At 52.5% G+C, this 8,535-nt stretch overlaps 1 pseudogene; it reads right to left on the bottom strand.

Moving 5' to 3' along the window:
• Positions 1-245: 245 nt before the first annotated feature.
• Positions 246-8,140, bottom strand: LOC137839946 (janus kinase and microtubule-interacting protein 3-like; annotated as a pseudogene).
• Positions 8,141-8,535: the final 395 nt, after the last annotated feature.

The raw sequence follows: 8,535 nt of genomic DNA, 5'->3' as shown, positions 1-8,535 counted from the left end.
AAGACAGAAGCAGAAAAGCAGAGCTAAATGCAAAATGTACTCACCGGTGACTCCAATTTTTTTCCCCCCTGAAGAAACAGCTGGACGGGTGGCACCGGCTGGCCAGTGGGACTCTTGTTATTCTGACCCTTTTTAGTGCGCGTTTGGGGCAACAACCGTTTTTTGTGGCGCTCTCTTCTGGTTCAAAAGTGCCCTGCATGTGAATTTGCTTTTCCTGCCTTCTGATTGGATGAGCGCCGGTGTGACGCGGTGCCTCTGTCACCGTGGCGGGGGGTATACGTTGGCATCGGAGCGTCTGCCAACGTCTGAGACCGGCTGGCAGTGTATCGGAGGTGTCGAGTGCGGTGCCGCTGGAGCTCACTCACCAGCTGGTGTTAGGGCCACAGAATGAAGGCCAAGGAGAAGAATAGAAAGAGAAACAGAAACTTCTCCTCCAATTGTTTGATTTGTCTCTTCTGAGCTTCGATGAATTCTTTCAGCTCTTTGTTCCTCTAGGACGGACAAATGGAAAGTGGCATTCAAAAGCCAGTAAGCGTGCAAGTAAGTGCCGGGCTGGCTTTGGGCCCTTACCTGTTGCGCGCTGTGCAGCAGATCCATTCTCTCTTGGAGGATGCAAGCGTCGCGCTCCCTCAACTCGCACATCAGGGCTCGCTTCCATTGGTCCACGGCGCTCCTAAGCTCTTCTCTCTGATCCGCCGTCAGCACGTCATTCACGCCAGCGTGGCTGGCTTTTTCGCCGTCCGTGGCGGGGCAGTCCCGCTGCGGTAGCGCCTCGTACAACATGGCCTCCAGCTCCAGGATCCTCTGGGCCGCAATCCTCGTCCATCAGTGGTCCGGCGGGAGATTTGAGGGCGGCTTACCTTATGAGCCTGGTCCATGGAACACTTCCTGAAGTCCAACTCTTCATCCAGGTAGCCCTTCTGCTTGCAGAACATATCCTAGCACAGCTCAAGGTCAGAATTGTTGGGGCACATTGCCGGAGTTCCCCTTGGCTGATGTCGCGCGTCTGTCTACCTTCTCACTTTCAATGTCCAACATCTTCTGTTGAAGTGCTGACTTGGTCACTTTGATGTATTCTAACCACTGAGGAAAGGCTGCTGTCACATAAGCAGAATGCGAGAGCGTGCGTGGACGTGCGCGTTACCTTCTCGGCTAGGGTGAGAAGGGTCCTGGCGTGAATCACGACCACCTGCTCCTCGTTGGTGAGATTCTGCAAGAGCCCAAAGGCACAGCGTCAACAAGCTTCTTTCAGCGCAAAGCCTTCCAAAAGTCACATTTGAGCCGCCGAGTCTCGTGGAGTGCGAACATAAGGAGTTCGACATACACTTACGGCGTTATAGCCCAGGATGTCCAGCTTCTTCATCAGATCACTGATGACGATGTCCGGGGGAAAGGCGCAAGGAGCAATGTAAGGTGTTCTGGGACCTCGGGTTAAGGTTAGGGTTGCAAGGGACGCCTTACGTACGCTCACGCCCTCGGCCTCGCAGTAGATCTGCAAAGGGCTGAGGCCGTCTGGGAAACGGACTTGCAGAAACTTCAAGACGGGGGAGCGCCACTCCCTCTCCTGAAAGGCAGAGGCATGCATCCGTCCGTCCGTCCGTCCGTCCGTCCGTCACATCTCTGGCCTCAACACGCTTGTGCGAGTCTTCCCACCTCCAGCTCCAGGATGCGGAACTCAAGCAGTTCGTTTTGGTCTCGGATATCCTGGATGTGCTCTTTCAGACGCGCTTCTTCCGCCTCCATCCGCCTGACCTGAAAAGACAGTCAGACCTCATCTGCGGGGCTTCCCGACAGGTGTGACGCCAAGCGACTCCACCCAGCGCCTTTCTTTCCGTCACCTTTTCGGCCAACTGCTGATTGCTCTGACGCAGCAGCTGCTTCTCCTCCACCCACTTGACATTCTAGAAGAGACAAACGCGTGGACAGCTTTGGAATGTTGTGTCATTTTCATCCACAAATTCTTTGGTTGACTGGAAAATGACATTTGCTTTTCTCCGCATTTTCCCAGCCACGTTCGGGGGGGGGGGGGTTGGTCCAGTAATGCCAGACGGATGAGTGACTGAAGAATGTAGCTATTTTGTCTGAGAAAAAGGTGTGCTCATTGATGAGCTTACCTGTCCTTGTTGCTTCAGCGCTGACTCCAGATCTGCTACTCTGCTTTGATAGTGACCCATTTCTACCATCAGCTTTTCTCTGGTCTGAAAGGAGGAGGAGGGAGGCTCCTCCTCCTCCTTTCAGACCAGAGAACACCCGAGGCTGGGTGAGAACGGGGAGGCTGCGACCCGGCCGGGGGTTGCGGGAAGGGGCGCCACCTTGATCTCCTTCTCGGCGTCGTAGTCCCCTTCGCTGGTCTGGGCTGGCAGAGCGTAGGCTCGTTGCAGCGCTTGATATTCTTGCGTCAGCTGGCGGTAGCGAAGCTCCGCCTCTTCATGCACACACCAATGCAACACAGCACTAGTACCAGAATCAGTCAGACCGGCGACAAAGCACCCGCGACGCAAAGACGAGTCCGATTCCAGGCTGAAGAGGAATGTTTGGTGCCAATACGCTGGCAGAAATGGCGGGCTACCTCTTCGGGTTCCGTGTCGGGGGTTCTGTCGGTGTGAAAAGACAAGGACGATCCGTCCGGGTCCACCAACACGTCTTCGTCGTAGCCGTAAAATGTTTCGATGACCTGCGGGCGCGGAAGCAAACATCTCTCTGAACAAACTGAAGCGACACCTCACGATGAATCGACGAGAGGAACGATAGCGAGAAAAAGGCCATTTCATCTTGCGCAACACCAAGCAGCCGCAAACAAACAGACTCACCTTGCAGGACCTCACGCTTTGTTCCTCCTCAGAGATTCTCGACGTCGGTATCGTAGCAGCAAATCTCTCTCCTGTCGACACAAATAATCCGCCTTTGAGATTCTTTGGATGCAAAGGGAACGAACGGCTCCGGCGCAGAAACAAACGCGACTCACAATGACATTTCTGACATGAGCTCCTGTCTCCAGAGCCTGAAAAACACGTCACCGGCGATGATTGGAGGGACGCTCGTCTTTTCCAAAAGTGACAACTACAGGGTGTGTCAGGGTTTTCCAGATTATCTTTATCGTATCATTGTGTTGCTTTGACTTTGACTGCGACCTGTAATAAATAATATTATTTATCCCTTATTTATCCCTATCGCTTATCCCTTCCTACACAAAGTCGTAAAACACCCCTTGCTATGTTTTGACTAGAGGTCAAGGGCTTCCTCTATTCAATCCACTCTTACACCCACCCTGTTTCTCTTAATTAAAATGCTCGTGCAGGAGCCGAGAGTCAGACTTCATTCGTACAACGGATGGACTCTCCACCTGCAGGTGTCCAAAAGAACTTACTTGTCTCCCGTGTGGTTCTTGCAAAATAAGTTGGAGCGAGCGCAACTCTAACAGGGTGCATTTTGCCACTAGCTGCCTACGGACAATGACGTCGCGCTCGCGGCTCATGGTTGACGGGCTGAGCAGCCGGGCAAGTCCGTCGTTTTCAGCGCACAGCGAGTGGCAAAGGCGCTGACAAAACGGGAGCTTTGAGCTGCTGAAAACGGCAAAACAAGTCTAAAGCGTGTTCAAACGCGTGCGCACAATGCTCCTGCTTGAAAGGTCGGAATTTAAGGGGCCAATTTTTTGGATGGCGGCCGCCGGCCAAGCTTTGGACGGAAAAGGTTTCCTGGCGACAGCGAGCGAGCGCGGCGCTGCCGTACGTGCACCGAGTCGCCTGCCTGAAGACCTTGGACAAGTCGTCGATGATGTGCCGCTGCTCCACAACTTGAAGGAACTCCATTTCACCGTCCTGCTGGCCGCAACCGCGGTCCAGGTCATTGAGCGAACTAGGCCTTCTCTGTGGAACACAAATGCAGTGGACTCTGTTGGCACGCCGCCGTTGTCCGCGTCGACTTACCAAGCTTGCCATCTCCTCGTTCTCCTGGGTGACAAAGCGCACTTTGTTTTCAAGGCGACACAGCACCAGCGAGAGTTCTTCATTCTTCCTGCTCAGGCGTTTGTTTTTGTACAGGAGTGGCAGAAACTGGCTTTCTGTTTCTCTCAGTCGCTTTAGCTGCAAGCATGAAGTGCGGGATGTGAAAGACGCACAACACGCGGGCCAGAACGTATCCATTCCTTTTGCATCGGTTTGAACGGAATCGTGGCTTTGGCTCCCAATAAAAGACATCTACCAGGCAACCGACTCGCCGCGCCGCTCAACTAATAAGCAAGCGCAATGGGTGCCTCGCTGGATGGCGCGCATCAAACGTAGCGCAAACCTTCAAGCGTGCCGTCAATAAATTACCAGTTCATTGCGCTCTTCAGAAAGCAGGGCGTTTCGATCCTCCAGTTTCCTGATGACTGCGCTGAGCTCAGCGATTTTCAGATGAAACCGTCGCGTGTCCCGATCCTCCTGAGACTGAAAACGCCCCGCAACACACACACACAAGCACTCGTTCAAAGTTCAAAACTGTTTTTGTGCTACCTTCCTCCAGCAACGAACTAAGTCATGCGTACTGCAAGTGTGTGATGAGGTGGCTTACGCAATGAAGAGGATTGCTAGTAGCGGCGTTGACCCCACTTCCAGGGTAGTTTAGGCCCGCCCTTTGGGAATCCCTCAGGGCAGCGATCTGCTGCTCGGCAGCCTGAGTCTGCAGCTGAAGGCGGTGGACGTGGCCGGCCCCAGGGCTTCATCCAAAACACTAACCGCTCTGTCTTTCAGCTTGATCTCATCCGTCTGGATGTACAAACGGGGAGCGCTCAGGCAGGCGGGCAAACTCATTTGCCAGAATTGTGACAAAAACAAAGAGAGCAACCGGCCAATTTTTTTCTTGAATCGACTAGAACACCTTTGCTGTGACAAAAGCGAAGCGAGCAACCGGACATTTTCTTCTTGTGAAATAGAATAGAATAGAATGCCTTAGGTGTCATTGCACTGCAGGTATACAACGAAATTGGGAACATAGCCACGCACCGCGCGTCTGATCAGTCCTACCAGTCGGCGGATCTCCCTCTCGCAGTCTCTCTTGGTTCGGCTCAGCTCCTCCCGATGCTGGTGATGAGCCGATCGGAGCTCGGCCGCTCGGGACTGCCAGGCCTGCTGGGCCGCTGCCAGGGCTTCTTCCGCGCTCCTGGTGGAGGCGACACCGCTCGGTCTCCCGACACCGCCGCGTCTCCTCCACCTCCGCCAGCAAAGCGCCCCCCCTCCTCACCTGAGCAGACATTGCGCCACACCGGGCCGTTGAGACCGCAACGGAGCGCCGCGACGCTTACTGGGGACAAGCTACACAATACGGTAGCGGCCGCATCGAAGCCCGACGTGGCGTGCGGATAGTCAGACACGGATAGAGCGGATCACCTTGTCCATGGAGCCGTCCCTCAGGCTGAGGACCAAGGCATTCAGTCGCTGGATCTCTCCATCTTTGATTTTGATCACTCTCATCAGCTCCATTTCATGCTGCCGCAGTAATGTCTCCCTGGTAATGGCTAACTCTTTCTGCTTCTCCTCATGGAGTTTGCTTTTGAGTTCCGTCATGGCGGCGGTGGCACGGTGGTGCTCCGCCCGCAGGTCCTGACTTCTCTCTCTCTCCAGACAGCTGACCTGACATGACTTAGACTTAGACAAACTTTATTGTCATCTTGTCTGCACATGGTGCATACAAAACGAAATTCCGTTGCATACGTCTTACAACAAAGTAGTGATATTGCAGTTGAATAGAAGTAACATATCCTATGAAAATATATATATATATATATATACATATACTATATATATATATATATATATATATATATATATATATATATATATATATATATTAAAAATAAGTATAAAGTGCAGCAGTGATAATTATGCAATAGTGCAAGTAGGCAAAACAGTATTCAAGAGTGTGCAGAGGAATGCTAAACCATGTATTAAACTTCTATTTAAAGGGTTTATACAAGTTCAGTAAAGTTGGTAGTGCGAGATAGTGCAAGATAGAGGTCCGTAGTGTCATAAAGTACAGTTCTGTGAATGTGTGATGCAGAGTTCAGTTTAGAGCTCAACAGTTCTAGTGTTCAACAGTCTGATGACAGCAGGGAAAAAGCTGTTGCAGAACCTGGTGGACCTGCAGCGGATGCTGCAAACCTCTTCCCAGAGGGCAGCAGGGAGAACAGTCCATGGTGGGGGTGTGATGGGTCATTGATGATGTTACGGGCACGGGACATGCAGCGCTGAGATGAAATGTCCTGAATGGAGGGAAGAGGAGCCCCTATGATCCCTCTGCTGTCCTCACCACTCTCCTCACGTTCTTCCAATCGGAGGCGGTGCAGCCTCCACACCACACAGAGAGACAGCTTGTCAGAATGCTCTCTATGGTGCTCCTGTAGAACGTCCTCATGATGGGTGGGGGCAGGTGGGCTCTCCTCATCCTCCGCAGGAAGTACAAGCGCTTCTGTGCCCTCTTGACCAGTGCCGTAGTGTTCATAGTCCAGGTGAGGTCTTCTGTGATGTGGACCCCCAGGAATTTGGTGCTGCTGACCACCTCCACAGCTGAGCTGTTGATGATCAGTGGAGCGTGGTGAGGCTGTTTTTTCCTGAAGTCGACGATGATCTCCTTCATCTTCTCCTCATTCAGGATCAGGCTGTTTTCTCTGCACCAGCCCACCAGCTGCTCCACCTCCTCTCTGTAGTCCAGGTCGTTGTTGTCTCTGATGAGCCCCACCACCGTTGTGTCGTCTGCTGACTTCACGATGTGATTGGTGGTGAACCTGAGGACGCAGTCGTGTGTCATCAGGGTGCACAGCAGGGGGCTCAGGACGCAGCCCTGAAGGGAGCCTGTGCTGAGGGTGATGACATCAGAGGTGTTCTGTCCGACCCGGACTGACTGAGGTCTGTTGGTGAGGAAGTCTAGCAGCCAGTTGCGAAGGGGGGTGTTGAAGCCCAGGTGTTCCAATTTTCCTACCAGATGCTGTGGGATGATGGTGTTAAACGCTGAGCTGAAGTCCAGGAACAGCCTCCGCACATGGGTGTTCTTCTCCTCCAGGTGAGCCAGGCTCAGGTGAAGAACGGAGGAGATGGCTTCCTGAGTGGAGCGGTTTTGCCGGTCGGCAAACTGGAACGGGTCAAATAATAGGGGGAGTCTGGAAACGATGTGACCTTTAAGCAGCCTTTCGAAGCACTTCATCATAACCGGAGTCAGTGCAACAGGCCGGTAATCATTAAATGAGGTGATTTGAGGTTTCTTCGGCACCGGAATGATGGAGGCAGTCTTAAAGCACGCCGGCACTGTGGCTTGGCCCAGCGAGGTGTTAAAAATGTCTGTGATGACCCCAGCCAGATGACTTGCACATTCCCTGAACACACGCCCAGGAATGTTGTCCGGGCCAGGGGCCTTACAGGGGTTGACTCTCCTCAGGGTCTTCAACACATCGGCGGAGTCAAGGCAGAGTACCTCCTCTTCCTGATGGGGGACAGTTTTAACTGCTGGAGTGCCGTTTAGTGCCTCGAACCTCCCAAAGAAGTTATTTAGACCATTTAGAAAGTCAGCATCAACTACACCCACCGGGGGGGGGAGGGTGAGTTGTCGTCTGTAATCGCCCGTATGCCTTGCCACATACTCCTGATGTTTTTGACGTCGTGGAAACGATCCTGAAATTTTCGACTGCGGTCTCGCTTCGCTATCCTGATGGCACGGTTCAAGTTGGCTCTCGCTGTCCTCAGTGTCTCCTTGTCGCCAGACTTGAAGGCAGAGTTCCGCGCTCGTAGCGTTTGACGTACCTCCTCAGTCATCCAGGGTCGTTGGTTGCCCCGGGTGATGATATTCTTAGTGGTGCTGACGTCCTCGGTGCATTTGTTGATGTAGGCTGACACAGTCATGGCACACGCATGTCTAATCTACATCGGGAAAACTGGGAGGGAGGGAGGCAGGCAGGGAGGCAGGCAGGGAGGCAGGCAGGGAGGCAGGCAGTGTCTGTCTGTTGAGGTTTTCACCTTGTTCTTCTCCTGCTGAAGTTCTAACTGGACGTCCATCAGTTTGGTTCTCAGCTCGTCATTGGCGGCCTGAAGGGCGTCCGTTCGCTCCGCCTTGGCCCGCCCTGCCGGAGCTCGTTTGGACATCTCTTACTCGAGTCTCGCCCGGTCGTCAGTCAGAGATCACAACATTTGTACCTGGAGAGCACAAACGCAGCGCTGTTTTCCACTGGCTTCGAACTCAACTTCAATCGGTACCGTAACTTACAACATCATAAACATAGAACTAGCTTGACTTATTCATTGAATAAATGCATTTGGTTCTTCAAAACTGCATCACGCAACATAGCGTGACCGAGACGGCCGTTATCCACCTGCGTGAAGTTATTTGGTGAAATGAATGAGATGTTTAAGACACCATCGTTCTGTCTCTATGTAGATGAAGGGAAATAATCGATTGCTGAAGATCCAAAGGTGTTGTGATAAACAAATAAACATATTAGTGATTAGTGACATATTTGTGATAAACATATTAGGCAGGATAATCACATATGTTAACGTGACTGCCCACACT

The sequence above is a fragment of the Syngnathus scovelli genome, unplaced genomic scaffold, assembly GCF_024217435.2.
Source record: "Syngnathus scovelli strain Florida unplaced genomic scaffold, RoL_Ssco_1.2 HiC_scaffold_28, whole genome shotgun sequence".
Classification (NCBI taxonomy): domain Eukaryota; kingdom Metazoa; phylum Chordata; class Actinopteri; order Syngnathiformes; family Syngnathidae; genus Syngnathus; species Syngnathus scovelli.
The sequence above is the reverse complement of the archived record's forward strand: the minus strand, read 5'-3'. Positions and strand labels throughout refer to the sequence as shown.